Raw genomic sequence first — 15448 nt, 5'->3', positions numbered from 1 at the left:
GCGATTTTGGTCACATATATTTGACCTCTGACCTTGAAGGATGACCTTGACCTTTCACCACTCAAAATGTGCAGCTTCATGAGATACACATGCATGCCAAATATGAAGTTGCTATCTTCAATATTGCAAAAGTTATTGCAAAATGTTAAAGTTGGGCCAAACAGACCAACAGACAGACAGGGCAAAAACAATATGTCCCCCACTACTATAGTGGTGGACATAAAAAGCAACTTAAGGAAACAACTCACTGCTGGTGCAAATCTTCAGTTTTCTCCCTTTTTATTGTCCGTTAAATTAATTAAACAGCAATTAAAGGGGAACAACTAACTGCAGGTGCAGATCTTCAGTTCTCTCCCTTGTTAGTGTTGGCTAAAATGCAATCCCCAGACATGGAACGGCCACGTACCCCGACATCACTGGACTTTGATACGGTCGAGCCTTTCACCAGACAGTTGTATTCTTTGCTGAGCTGTAGCTGTAACATTGAGCAAACCAATATGGAATATGGAAGCCCAGTTAGTCTTTTGAACTAGAACGTAAGCAATACACCAGCAATATTTTTTTCCCAATTGCTAAAAGTACCTGAACCACACCAATTGGGAATAACAAGCGTGATAATACCTGACAATTGGACAATCTGCAGTGTGAAATAATCTTCAAATTGGGAATTATGGGTCTTTTTAATTTCATGGAACTTAATTTCACAAATCCATCAACATATTCTTTTACATGTGTTTTTAGTGAAATGTTCAATTTCAGTGCTCATTTTATTAGTCCAATAGCATATAAAAAGGTGCCTTTTACGTGTACTTTAAAAAGAAGAAAACACATGACTGTTCACATACACCTGGGAGTAAAATTCTAAGTAAAAGGCCACTTAACATGAACAACTACCAGCTAACACAACTAGTTTGCCCGTACTGTGAAGATGCCCAAAACTCCACATTTTCACAGTAACTAATCCCATGGCACCGTTTTTTCCAAGTAATTTGCAAACATTAATTTGGTTTGATATGTTCAGTTGAGGAAAAATAAACGTTTCAGTTTAAAAATAACCAAACTCCCACAAACACAAATCAAATAACAGGGCTTGTTTTGTCTCATCCTTGTGAAGAGGCTGTGGCCCCCTCAGTATGTGAAAAAATGAGTTGCAAACTTTTCAAAATTGTGAACAAATGAGTCACAAACTGTTCAAAATTGTCAAAAAATGAGTCGCAAACTTGTCAAAATTATGAACAAATGAGTCATGAATGGTTCAAAATTGTCAAAAAATGAATTTTTACAATTGTGAAAATTTGAGTCACAAACTTTTTTAAATTGTGAACATTTGAGTCACCAAATTCTCAAATTTGTAAAAAACAGCCATTACGTAAGAAAGAAAAAAGCTCTAAATGATCATGTTCCTTCCAGACAGGAAACTATTAAAAAACATGCTGACTGACACAAAAAATTGGGTCCCCATCAATCAGATATATGTTGACATAACATTTTGGAGTTTTCAAACTTTTTTGTGGACACAATAATTCAAGGTTTTCTGATTCTGGTGTTATGTGTTTGAATTGAATTCATGCATCAGTAAACCCACAAATTCAACAATAATTAATGTCCCACAAATAATAACGATTTTACAGTTTATAAAGAGTTTGCAATGCTTTATTTAATTTTATTTCTACTATACATCAATAGCTTCTCTACATACGTTTTTATTGTATTCTTGCATTTTTTCTTCTTTCTTTATTTAAATAAATTAAGATTTCGCAATCTAATAAGACTATGTTTACAAGCTTGACTACCCATTTACAGCAAGTAATAAAAATCTCATACATTCCTAAGATAAGTATCGTTCAACAATTATTTTTAATTTGCATGTACATGTACATCATTGTCTCATATTTGTTCTCATCAGAATTTATAAATACCCCTCTACAACAGATTTGAAGCAGACTTAACTTAAGCCCTGTTCTGGCAAAACTGGGCTTAATGCATGTGTATAGTGTTGTCCCAAATTAGCGCGTGAAGTCCTCACAGGCTTACCTGGGACGACGCTTTCCATCAAGACTTGATTTTTGTTCAGAAGAAATCCCTTTAAACGAAAATTTCCTAAAAGCGTAAACTATCATACTTGATTAGTCTGTGTGCACACTGCTTAGGCTTACCAGTGGATTGCACTAACAATGCATTAAGCCCCATTTTCCCAAAACGATGCTCACATTATATCACCTTGTACAACTCTTTTAAAGATTGTAGACTGTCTTGCTCTGAGAAAACAGGGCTTAATAAATGTTGCCCTAAGTGTCTTCCTAGATTAGCATGTGCAGCCACACAGGCTTATCATGGAATTTATGCATAGATGGAATTTTTATTTAGAAGAAACTTCATTTAAATTAAAAAATCCATAAAAGGGAAATGTGTTGTCCTTGATTTGTCTATGCAAAACTGCGCAGGCTAATCTGGGACAACACTTTACACACATGCATTAAGTCCTGTTTTCCCATGCATCCTTACATTGTTGCCATTGCATGCATGAAAACTAACTCTAAAGCTTTTATTACACTGTACTGGGAATGAGGCGGGGGTCCTTCTTATTGAGAACAAATGCATTCCATGGAATCATATTTATAAGCTTAATTAAATATCTCACAACTTTATAAAAACTCAAGGCCTAATGAGGATGACAGAAATTCTTGGGGTGTTGTGTAACTGAGGTTCCTGTGTAATAAGTTGGAAAGCATCGAGCTGAAGAAGGGTTTGAGTTATTGATCCTCAAGTAAAACAAGTCCTGCTGTAAACATGATATACACAATAAAAGACGCCATTTTATGTTTTGTTAAATCATATCATTCTTGTCAATTTCATCTTTAACATTCTTAATACACAGGTTACACTGTAAACCATTATTATTTGAGGGACATTATTTTTGTTGATTTTAAGGGTTCACTGATCCACAAAGTTATCACACACAGAAAAATAACTGACACAAATTCATCATTTATTTTTCTGAACTGAAAAATCCACAAAATAAACTAATGTGTCGGTAAGTCTTTTTGACCACGAAATTTCGGATGAATATATATATGAGCTTACACTATACAAACAAGTAAAGAGGATATTTTATCTTAAGTAAATTCATACTTTTCTTTTCCACCTCATCTTTTTTGCATTCTTAATACATTAAGCAGGTCTTTTCCTGGCGTATTTATGGGTATGTGAAACTGACCCATACGCAAAGCGTTTTTCTTTCTTTAACAAGGGCTGTTTGTAAAACATGCATGCCCCAAATATGGGCTGTCAGTTGTAGTGGCAGCCATGGTGTTAATACGTTTTTTGTCACTGTGACCTTGACCTTTTACCGAGTGACCTGAAAATCAATAGGGATCATCTGCCAGTCATGATCAAGGTATGAAATTTGATGATCCTAAGCCTAGGAGTATTCTTGAGACATCATTCCAAAACAATTTTACTGTGTCGAGTCACCGTGACCTTTGACCTTGTGACCTGAAAATCAGTAGGGGTCATCTGCGAGTCATGATCAATGTACCTATGAAGTTTCATGATCCTAGGAGTAAGCAGTCTTGAGTTATCATCCCTAAACCATTTTTTCTGTGTCCGAGTCACCGTGACCTTGACCTTTAACCTAGTGACCTTAAGTCAATAGGGGTCATCTGTGAGTCATGATCAATGTACCTATGAAGTTTCATGATCCTAGGCATAAGCATTCTTGAGTTATCATCCGGAAACCATTTAACTGTTTCGGGTCACCGTGACCTTGACCTTTGACCTAGTGACCTAAAAATAAATAGGGGTCATCTGCCAGTCATGATCAATATACCTATGAAGTTTCATGATCCTAGGCCTAATTATTCTTGAGTTAACATCAGGAAACCATTTTACTGTTTCGAGTCACTGTGACCTTGACCTTTCACCTATTGACCTGAAATTTAAAGGAGTCATCTGCCAGTCATGATCAATGTACCTATGAAGTTTCATAATCTTAGGCATAAGCATGCTTGAGTGATCATCTGGAAACCATTTTACTATTTCGAGTCACTGTGACCTTGACCTTTGACCTGAAAATCAATAGGGGTCATCTGCCAGTCATGATAATTGTTCCTATGAAGTTTCATGATCTTAGGCGTAAGCATTCTTGAGTTATCATCCGGAAATCATTTTACTATTTCGAGTCACTGTGACCTTGACCTTTGACCTAGTGATCTGAAAATCAATAGGGGTTATCTGCCAGTCGTGATCAATGTACCCATGAAGTTTCATGATCCTAGGCCTTAGCGTTCTTTAGTTATCATCAGGACACTATCTGGTGGACGGACATAAGGACCGACAGGCCGACATGTGCAAAACAATATACCCCCTCTTCTTCAAAAGGGGGGCATAATAAGTGCCTTATGATTAATATGTCTCAATTATATTTCAATAAGATCTAAAAAAAAGTATATTACTAGCATAATATGATTTTATTCTTTTAATTTTAAGTATTAGAAATAGTTATATTAAATTTGTTTTTCTGAAATCAATGTACTTTTCGCACAAAAAAAATAAAAATCCCAAAATTGCATTTTTTCCCAAATTGGCCATGAAAAGGCCTGATAATTAAAACGTCTTTGTTACCTTAAGTGTATTCAGGTCATCCTTGTCCACCACATCCTCAGCATCCTTGTCCTGACTCAGCAGCGACTGTAGCAGCAAAATAGCTTGATGTTTTTCTTGTATGTATATTTAGGACTCACACACATTTATATAAATGTAATGAAAATCAATAACAGATGTTCAACAGCATAAAATATGGAAAATTAATAAATCTCACATCAAGTGTTACCTTTCTGTTAACATTGCGTAAAATATCAATATATGCTCCTCCAAAGATTACTTTAACAATATTTTATTTAAAAAATATTCATCCATATACATTTCTTACATGGCATGGTGTTTATAGAAATGAAAGTCTAAAAATAGCCTCAGTTGCTATGTACATGAGCATCTATGTACAAATATTAAATTTTCAGTTAAAATGCTTTGTTTTTTCATGCACAGTTTACAAGAACTAAATGTTAGGACCAAAATGACACAAATGTTAAGACAACATAACATAATATGCATTAGATCTAATGTTCTAACAAAAACCCTCACAAGATAACAATATGTGTACATAAATTATTTGTATCTTTTAACTACACACTTACACTACTATGTTGGTATGCTCAACAACACATTGTGTAATTAGATAACAATATGTTCACATAAATTATTTGTATCTTTAACTGCACACTTAATGTTGTATTGTAACATCACACACTACTATGTTCGTATGCTAAACAACATATTGTAATTAAAATACTTATCACTAATTACATGTACAACAACTAATACATACATGTACACACTATTCCACTCTGAACACCAGGATGTTGTCTTTCCCGTACAGTCCCACAATGATGGATGATGTGGTGCTGCTGTAGCAGACTGACTGTGGGTACCACGTTCCATCTTCCCGTGTAGCAAGATTAGCCAGCTTACTCTCTCCCTCCCAGCCCACCTGTAGTACAGTGTCGGGCCAGTATCCACAGACCAGCACCTGGCCTGCAGGGGTCACATGTAGACCAGATGGGCGCCATAGTGCTCGGTCGTGGTATGTAGCCAGGAGTGTGCCATCCCTGGCCAGGGTGAGAAGCTTGTATGGGTAGCTGGTGATGTACAGCCTGTCTCCTGTGGGACTCACAGCACACATTCCTGTAACTGCAAAACAGAGTAACATCAAGATATTGAATTACTGTCAATGTTAAATAATCTTATTAAACATACTGCAGTGATATTGTATTACGCATATGTTGCTATAAAGAGGCCTTTACACATCTAAAATATATGCATACATTTCAATGATTCAATAGTTAAGCGTGACAATAAACTTCAGTAGCAGAGCTATTGTGTAAACGTTTGACATGTTGAAATGCGACTGGTGAGTAAGATATGAATTGAAGCAAAATTACACAGTCTATTCGATTGAAAAAATTACACATACAGAAACAATTGCTCAGTTCAATCAACATGTTTATACCATGTTACAGGGGACAAAAATACCACTCGTCCGCTCGTATTGACGAGTAAAATCTCGAAAGGACGAGTGAATTTCCCTAAAGCTCTCGTCCTACAGGACGAGTGAAAAAGCTGATGTTAAAATATGTATTTTGTGACGAGTAAGACTTGTTTTCATTAAATAAAATCATTTTCTTAAAGCATATCTATTCCAAAAGTAGATCGTGAATGAACCGGAAATTGTAATCGTAAATTTCATACAGCAGGTGCACGTTGTTATGCGAGACTGTGTCCCCAGTAAATATTGGCTTTTTGGTGTAAACTTTGCGCGTCCATGGTGACAGGGAACCAACCTATGCATTCACTGTAAGTATTGATTTTTAAAGAATTATTTAAACGCGAAGTACGGTTTCAAACCAGTCTGAAATTCTTCAGAAAAATGTCTGACACACAAGCGTTCTTTAAACTTGGCGGTAGCGATGTTCAAACGTCCGAAACGGAAAGCATGCGAGTATTAGGACAACGGCAAACACAAAATTGTCTTCAATTATTTATTGTGTGTTCCTCATAAATAAAGTAATTTATTTCACTGCTTAACATTTATTTTGTGATCAGCTGGCATGAACAACTGAGTAAGCAGCAATTTAGCAGTGATACAAGAAACTTTATTAGTCATATCAGCCCTTTGCAATCTTCATTTCACCCATATTTTAAGGACAAGTGCATGTGTTTGCAGGGCGAATGAAAATTTTAATGCACTTGTCCTGCAGGACGAGAGCAGTTTAGAAATATTTTTGTCCCCTGTGTTACTATGTGCAGCATGAATAGATTTTCCACACATGTATACATGTGATAACTATGTACTGAAATTAGTGAAATCGACCGTAGCAGACATAATTCATGTGCCGTGTTACAACGTTATTTGTGTTTTTCAAGTGTTTATAACAAGAAAAATAATATTCAAAACAACAGTTATTGACACTTTTCTAGCTAGTTAGTTACAAAACCAATTTCAACAACAAAATGTTTAAATGAACATACTACTATAATTACAATGAAATTAATACATACATTTGAACACTTCATAAAAGAAAACAACCACAAGAGTACCTGTGTTATACGGTGTTATGAAATTATTCAATTTATCAAACAAATTGTACATGTACAATCATTTAAAAACCACAAAATTAAGACCAGATCAGAAAGTGTCTCACTTCCAGGAACTCAGTTTCTATTTATAGACATGCCATGTAGTGACAGTCAAAATACTTCATTACTCATGTTTATAAATCAATATTTCTGAATCTTGTTTTGGCTACAATGCACTGTAGTATTCAAAGGGCACATATGAATTATAGAACAACTATTTTATAATACATCAGCGGGTTTTCTGCTATGACATTTGAATTTTATTTTATTTTCATCTCACAAAGTATATAACTATAATTTATATGATTTAAAAAAACACAAGATAAAGGCCTTATGGGTTATTATTTGTTGATAAAAAAAATTAATCCCAATTCGGTTCATTAAGTCGATAAAAATTTCCAAATTCGTCATTGTATGGATTTAAAACAAGAGCACAGCATAACAGGTGCCAACGCTCGGCTGCAAAAGCTTGTCAGATTTTTTTTTTTTAGAGGTCACAGTGACCTTGACCTTTGACCTAGTGACCCAACATTTGGTGTGGCATGTAGAACTTATCAAGGTTCATCTACATATGCAGCGATTTTCCTTGTCCAATTGGGAAAAGTACCCGTACCGGTCCAATCGAGAAAAATCGAGTCGTGAAAACCTCAAAATTGGGGAAAATCGAGTCGTGAAAACCTCAAATTGGGAAATTGGTGTATTTGATTTTTTGCTCCCAAATACTTTAAAATTGATAACCAAGTGTTTTCAAGCTGTCAATATTATATAAACCTAGGTTCAAGCTATAGAGCTGCAAAGGGAAACTAACTAAATGTTGCTTAAAAAAAAAAAAAAATATATTTTTTTTTTTTTTTTACCTTAAATTGGGAATTTAAGGACAGCAATTGGGAAATTTGTATTTTTTTCGTAATTGGGAAAGTGCCGTTTACCGGTACTTTATAAAGAAGGAGGAAAATCGCTGATATGAAGTTTTAAAGTTGTAAGTAACAGCACTTTGATTTTAGAGCCTATATTAAAGTTTATATTAAAGGTCACAGTGACCTTTGACCTAGTGACCCAAAAATGGGTGTGGCATGTAGAAATCATCAAGGTGCATGTACATTTGAAGTTTCAAAGTTGTAGGTGGAAGCACTTTGATTTAAGAGCGAATGTTAAGGTTTATGTTGAAGTTTTATATTAGAGGTCACAGTGACCTTGACCTTTGACCTAGTGACCCCAAAATGGGTGTGGCGTGTAGAACTCATCAAGATGCATCTACATATGAAGTTTCAAAGTTGTAGGTGGAAGCACTTTGATTTTAGAGCCTATGTTAAAGTTTTATATAAGAGGTCACAATTAACTTGACCTTTGACCTAGTGACCCAAAAATGGGTGTGGCGTGTAGAACTCATCAAGGTGCATCTACGTATGAAGTTTCAAAGTTGTAGGTGGAAGCCCTTTGATTTTAGAGCCAATGTTAAAGTTTTAGCACGACGCCTACGAAGGACGATGAGTTGGTTATGACAATACCTCGGGTTTTCTCTAAAAACAACCGAGCTAATAACAAAATTTGACTAGACTCCTTTTCCCACAATGGCTAGACAAATCCCTGTACATAATACAAATGTTATCAGGATGGATTCACCATGATTCTTACCTGAATACTCAAATGACTTATCATCATAGAGTCTGCAGATCAGTTTGCCATTCAGTGAGTATTTGTACAGTTTTCGATCAAAGGTGACAAAAAGGTCTCCTTGGTGATGGCCAATAGCTCTACATTCATGTTGTAACTGAAACTTCCTTCCAGAAACAAGCTTTCCCTGGTTGACAGTGATAAACTGGACCTCATGTATGTTGCCATTATTCACAGCCACTGCAACCTCACAGGGTGTGATCAAACAAATGCCAAATGGCTTAGCATTCACATCCCAGTGACTCACCACCTGGTACTGCTGGTTCAGTAGCTTGACTTTATTATTATTGAAGTCTGCAACCAGGACCTGCCCATCTGGGAGAGCACATATAGCTGGGATCCAGCATGTGTTTGAATCACTTGTTATTCTCACATTGTGCTCAGACTTCCCCTGGACCTTAAACACCTTGCCTGACTTTCCAAGCAGAGTCAATGCCTGCTGTATGATATGTTTACATTTAATGCTGGCTATAAGACAGAGCTCCTTATTATCTCCAATTTTCTGAACGATTTCAAGTAATTGTAACAAGTCACTGTGAAGACTGGTGCATTTATGAATAGAACTTGTAACTGACCCTTTAATGCTTATAACTTCATCTTTCATCTCATTTAGTTCCTTCAAAGTAATATTGTCAAATTCATTCAAGATAGAAAGAACACTCCTACACATGTCATCTTTTAAATATTGCTCAATTTTTCCCGATGTGCCCACACAATTATAACCACACTTATCCAAATTAGTGTTTACATTGCCAAGCATTTGTTCGATCATATCTGCCCTATGTTCCTTGTATGTTTTCTGCAATGACTCGACGCTGGCCTCCTGACTGATCTGAAGGCTTTTGATTTCACCCAGAACAGTTTCGAGCTCAACTGACAGTCCCTGTAGGTCTGTGGGCTGCGTGTTTGTCAGCTCATTAATTGGAGTCAATTTACTGCACTGGCTGAAATGACCAAATAATACAATGTCATGAACATACCTAGGAATAAGTAAGCGATATTATCTAATACTTCAAACAAGTATACAGTTTAAAATAAAACAAACATGAAAAAAGAACTCTTTTCTTATGCTTAATATGAGAGTATACAGATTTGCCCTTTTCCCTGTCCTTCCATCCGCGTGACTTTTCAGTCGTATATAACTCAACATGTATTCCTGCAACTTAACGAGTACAGTAAACAGGCATGTGAACTTGTGCACCTCTTTATTTTGATTCTGTTTTTTTCATTATGATTGTAGAAATAATTTAAGCATTATAAAAAAATGAATTTTAAAATGTGTGTCTAGTGAACATTAAACAGTATTGCTACTAGATGACTGACACTTTGCATAAATAGTTATCATAGTGTAATTTTGAGGACCTGCAAATTTTGGTATGCCTTTTTTCACCATACCCAGAGTTATGGCCACTGTTTAGTAAATAAATCACATATAAAATTGTGTTGTGATTTACTCAAAGAGTACAGCTGATAGTGGGATGAAATATTCTAAAAGTATTACCCACCATGTGAAATTTCTTTTAACATAGAAGAGTTATGTCCATTTAACCAAACAATCATATTTCTTTCAATAGTAAGAACACATTTTAAGTTGTTTACATTGTTTTCACTTTTAATATTGCAAACCTTGACCACACTATCCATTAAACACATGCAAGAAAAGATCATTGATGCTCTCCCACCCCACACAAAGCAGGCATGACTTATAATTAATATCATTCTTAAACATTTTAAAATAAGCCAGCAATGAAAATCAATATAGTGTTCACAAACACCTGTCATAAGTGGATTCAAATTAAATGACTAAAAGATTTAATAATGGCAGTACTGTAATATATAGAGAGAATATTATGTGAGTTTTGGATAAAGATCAAGTTTATCATGCAAGGCATAGAACCATGGTAGCACGAGACTTGCCGAGTGCTACCATGGTTTGAGTCGAGCATGATAAACTTGATCTTTATCAAAAACACACATAAAATTCTTTGTATCCTATTATGTCCTCCCTTTTTCCATTAATAATAATAAAATATCGCATTTTTTACTATTTTATCTTCCTGTAGTTGACAAAAACATATTCTCCAATTTAAAAACAAGATGCGTTTGTGAAACACAATGTCCCCCTATATGACGTTTGACCTTGAAGGATGACCTTGACCCTTCACCGCTCAAAATGTGCAGCTCCATGAGATACACATGCATTTCAAATATAAAATTGTTAGCTTCAATATTGCAGAAGTGACATTACATGAACAATTTTGACCCATATATTTGACCTAGGATGACCTTGACCTTTCACCACTCAATATTGCAAAAGTATTAATAAAGTAAGCGATTTGGGCCACATATATTTGACCTCTGACCTTGAAGGATGACCTTGACCTTTCACCACTCAAAATGTGCAGCTCCATGAGATACACATGCATGCCAAATATCAAGTTGCTATCTTGAATATTGAAATACTGCAAAAGTGTACATAAAATGAGCTATTTTGACCCATATATTTGACCTTTGACCTTGAAGGATGACCTTGACCTTTCACCACTCAAAATGTGCAGCTCCATGAGATACATATGCATGCCAAATATCAAGTTGCTATCTTCAATATTGCAAAAGTTATTGCATATGTTAAAGTTGGCGCAAACCAACCATCAGACCAACAGATCAACCAACAGACCAACCAACAGACAGGGCAAAAACAATATGTACCCCACTACTAAAGTGGGGGACATAAAAACAACACAAATCTGATCGAAAAATAGTGATCATATAAAGCTAAAGTTTATACGATCGTTGTTATACTATCCATTTTCATCTGGTAATACCCTGGGTAAATGTAGCATGTCCAATATTCCTACAGTGTTTTATCATAATCTGCTTCAACAATTGTTATATGTAATACAGGTACTGAAACTGACTACTACACCTCTATAATTTCATGATATAAGATTATGTGACCTTTGACCTATGGACCTTCACATGGATTTACATCTTAATCTTCCTCGATGTAAACATAAAACATGTTGAATGGATGTAAGTCAAAGCATTCGACCCTAGATATCATGTGGAAACAATTGGTCTACGGACCAACTGATAAAGGACAGATGCAAAGCAAAATGACCCCGCAAATCATTCTTACAGGAAGTCCTCTATTTATTAATTAAGTCTTAGTATTATAAGCGGCTTATGGCAATTGCAACCTGGTCTACTATCTCACAATATGTTTTGTTGTTATTAGGGATGGCAACGAATACCGATTTTGGTATTCGAATATTCGGTCATCCTTCCGAACGAATATTCGGATATTCGGTCAACATCTGTTGGAAAAAGTCAACTTTGTTTACCGTACCATTACTGCATGAATTCTACTTTCGTTTTTACCGGAAGTGCACCGGAAGTGACTAAATATTGACACAGCGTTGCCGTCGCTAATTCTAAGCTGATTTTGTTGATTACTTTTTAGTGATAAAATTGAATGACAAAAACTGTTTTTAAACTATTAATATTGTACATCAACAATAGAACGAGAAACATTATATTACATGACGACAAAATAAGTACATGACAAAACAGAACTTAAACGAATTATGTACATAGCCACAACACGCTTTGAACCTGTTTAACAGACTAAACAGTCAGTCTTTTAAAGTTGCCACGTTTAAAAGTCACTTGGATCGGCGACTTCTTATCGGATGATGTCGTGAAATACTTCCAAGCAGCGGATGGCGTAGGTGGCATTTTGCTTGGACAGAGATTTACTTTATGCGTGTAGCAATTATAATATTTTTAATTAAATGAGGGCGAACTACCAAAAACATTTCTTTAAGTATAATACCTGATTGAATATTGAGTAATTAATTAAAGTGTGGACCATACGATACGCAAATACTCATTAGAGGTTGAGTAAATTATTTTCTTAAAGCTTTTTTGATTGGACAACGTGATTATAACCATACGATCATTTTTGTTTTTCACACCGAGTCGGCACTTCCTTTACTCATTTAATCTTTGATCATTTTAAATGTAATTCGAGTTATTATATCAAGACGGGTCGGTGTTTTGATTGCCGACGCGATTTGCACCTATCATAATTTTGACACAAAGTGTCTGTCTTTGTTAGGCCACGACTTTTATATTTCTTGGTTTACAAAACCGCCGACCCTAATTTTTGGAAAATGGGAAAAAAAATAAAATCGGAAAATCGTCTTTTTTTTAAATATTTTATTCCCGACCGCACTGCAAAACGAGCGAAACGAGAAAAAAAACGATCCGGTTTGAGTACGGTTGCGAATAAAATCAAGTAAGTACAATCAACCATTGGTTCACATATATTGCAGAGATCGGGATATTTTTCAATGTGACACATTATGTACCAGTCCTTTTATGGGCACTTCTCAAAATTTATTTCGGGTAAAAATTACAGACAATAAGAAAATCAGCGTCAGTCAAATGTTGACCCCATCAAAATTTATTTCCGTGTCTGTGACGCAACTATATTGTTTAACATGTTAATTATATTAAACAAACCCGATAGTATTTGATAATTAGTATAAATAATCCAATAAAACACTGCCATTATTTACGATATATGTGTTTAGGAATTTTGTAAACACGTCCGCCATAGTTTATAGGAACTGTACAGAAAGTTTGGAAATCGGAACAAATCGGTATATCTCGGAAAATCATTGATAAATGTATTTGTCGTTTCAATGCTTAGGGCCGAGTAATTTCGGCAAATCGGAACTCAACTTGTGTAAAACACTAGCTCAATTAACCGTTAAACTCCGCCTCCGTTCTCTGCAAAAGATTCGAAGGCGGAGCTATGCACGTGCTTTTATTAAATTGGAGGATTGCAATTGAGAAACAAACACACGATTGGTTCGGCATGTTGATTGCTAGACAAAGGAAGCCAATTTTTTCGGCGCGAAATTTGTCGCTTAATTGCTTCCGACAGAAAGCGGCTTTCCTTTGATGACGTCAAACTGTCAATTCACACAGACTGCACATTTTCGGAAGACTTTAACTGACTCCTTGTTTACAATTCCAGTAAAAAAAAAACACTTGCTAACATTAAACTTTGGATTAAATTATCAAAATAAAGCAAAAGCGAAGTTGACAAATATGATTGAATTAATTCGCGTCAGTTCAAATAAGACGTTTTGCGTTGTAAATCAACGAGTTTTCATGACAACAACAACTTTGACAAACATTACCGCGACGACGCATGGATCGATCTACCTCGATTTTTTTTTCATGTACGATCTCATAAGTCGAGTAAGAGCAAACACATACCGGGTAATTTGTGTATGAGTAGTTTATCTTATATAAGATTTATGCAACGGGCATCGCATTGCGTAATGGTGCGCATCCAATTTTGGAAATGAAGCGCAGTTTTTCGTTTTAATGGGAGAAGAACGCATGTCATGTAATGGAGTGTTTAAAATTGCCTGATGTTACATAAGGTGCTGTTAGGACTCATTTCATTTGAAGATATAGATGTGTTTCATTGCATAATTTGATTTTTTGTCTCTGTGTTAAGGTTATAAAAGATATGTTGTCTTTGTTCTGATGTTATTAGTATTAACTTTTTTTTCCAATGATGTTTTTTTTTTTTTTTTTTTTTTTCGACCGCCCGATGGACCATTTTCAAAATAATTTTTGTAAACCAATAAAAAAAAAAGTCGTGGCCTTAGGCAATTAGCGGGATTTATGACCGGTATAATGTCATCACCATAGCGACGCATTATCGCGCGTAGCAGGAATAAACATTATGACACGAGGAACATTTTTTTTTTAAATGTTTGAAGCAAATTTCACGAATACAAAGTCTTTGAAATTACTCGATTTTTTTATTTTTTCTTCCGAATATTCGATTCGGAAAACTGTATCCGAATATTCGGTCCGGGACCGAATATTCGGATATTCGGATATTCGGTGACATCCCTAGTTGTTATTTAACCTATTGTGATTATTTTGCATTTGTTGTTGTCACTTGATCTATTCGTAGACAAGAAAAGACGCCATTGTAAAATATTTATAAGGAGGCTCCAAGAGAAAGGTCTATTGTTTATTTATATGTGATATTAAAATGTCATAAAGTAGCAAGCCTAGAGTCAATGATTTTTTTAAATATTGGGCTGTATGTGTAATATTTTCACTTTACTTTATCCTACACAAAATTAGAAAAACAACAATTAAAAAAAAATAATATTTTTTCTCATTATTTGAAAAATAAATAGTTAAATGGCAGCAAAGCAAGAGCCAATCGCTGTTCATGAGCTATTTTCACATTTAAATAGAGAATAATAGGTTAGTGTTGATTATAGATCAGGTTTATCATGCGAGGCTTAGAAAACAAAAAGCACGAGCCTTGGCGAGTGCTTTTTCGTTTTCGTGCCGAGCATGATAAACCTGATCTATAATCAACACTGACCTATTATTCTATTTACCGTAAATCTACGAATATAATACGCACTTTTTTACCTGCCGATTTTTTCTTCAAGTAGGGGGTGCGTATAATATACGAGTTTAGAGCAGAACAATTTTTTTCCTGAGCAAATTTTCAACTTAATCGCTGTTA

The 15448-nt window shown here is 35.2% G+C and overlaps 1 long non-coding RNA gene across 14 annotated transcripts in view; it reads right to left on the bottom strand.

Moving 5' to 3' along the window:
* The window catches only part of LOC127864965 (uncharacterized), a 28408-nt gene extending 22909 nt beyond the window's left edge, over positions 1-5499 (bottom strand). For 13 of the 14 annotated variants that reach the window (XR_008042393.1, XR_008042383.1, XR_008042386.1 and 10 more), the window contains exons 1-3: positions 5387-5499; positions 4624-4689; positions 249-475 (exon numbers count right to left, since the gene is read on the bottom strand). This is a non-coding gene — a long non-coding RNA (uncharacterized LOC127864965). The remainder of the gene's footprint in view (positions 1-248; positions 476-4623; positions 4690-5386) is intronic. The other variant, XR_008042385.1, reaches the window with a different exon arrangement.
* Between the last annotated feature and the right edge of the window lie 9949 nt (positions 5500-15448).

The sequence above is a fragment of the Dreissena polymorpha genome, chromosome 1, assembly GCF_020536995.1.
Source record: "Dreissena polymorpha isolate Duluth1 chromosome 1, UMN_Dpol_1.0, whole genome shotgun sequence".
In the NCBI taxonomy this organism is placed as follows: Eukaryota; Metazoa; Mollusca; class Bivalvia; order Myida; family Dreissenidae; genus Dreissena; species Dreissena polymorpha.
The sequence above is the reverse complement of the archived record's forward strand: the minus strand, read 5'-3'. Positions and strand labels throughout refer to the sequence as shown.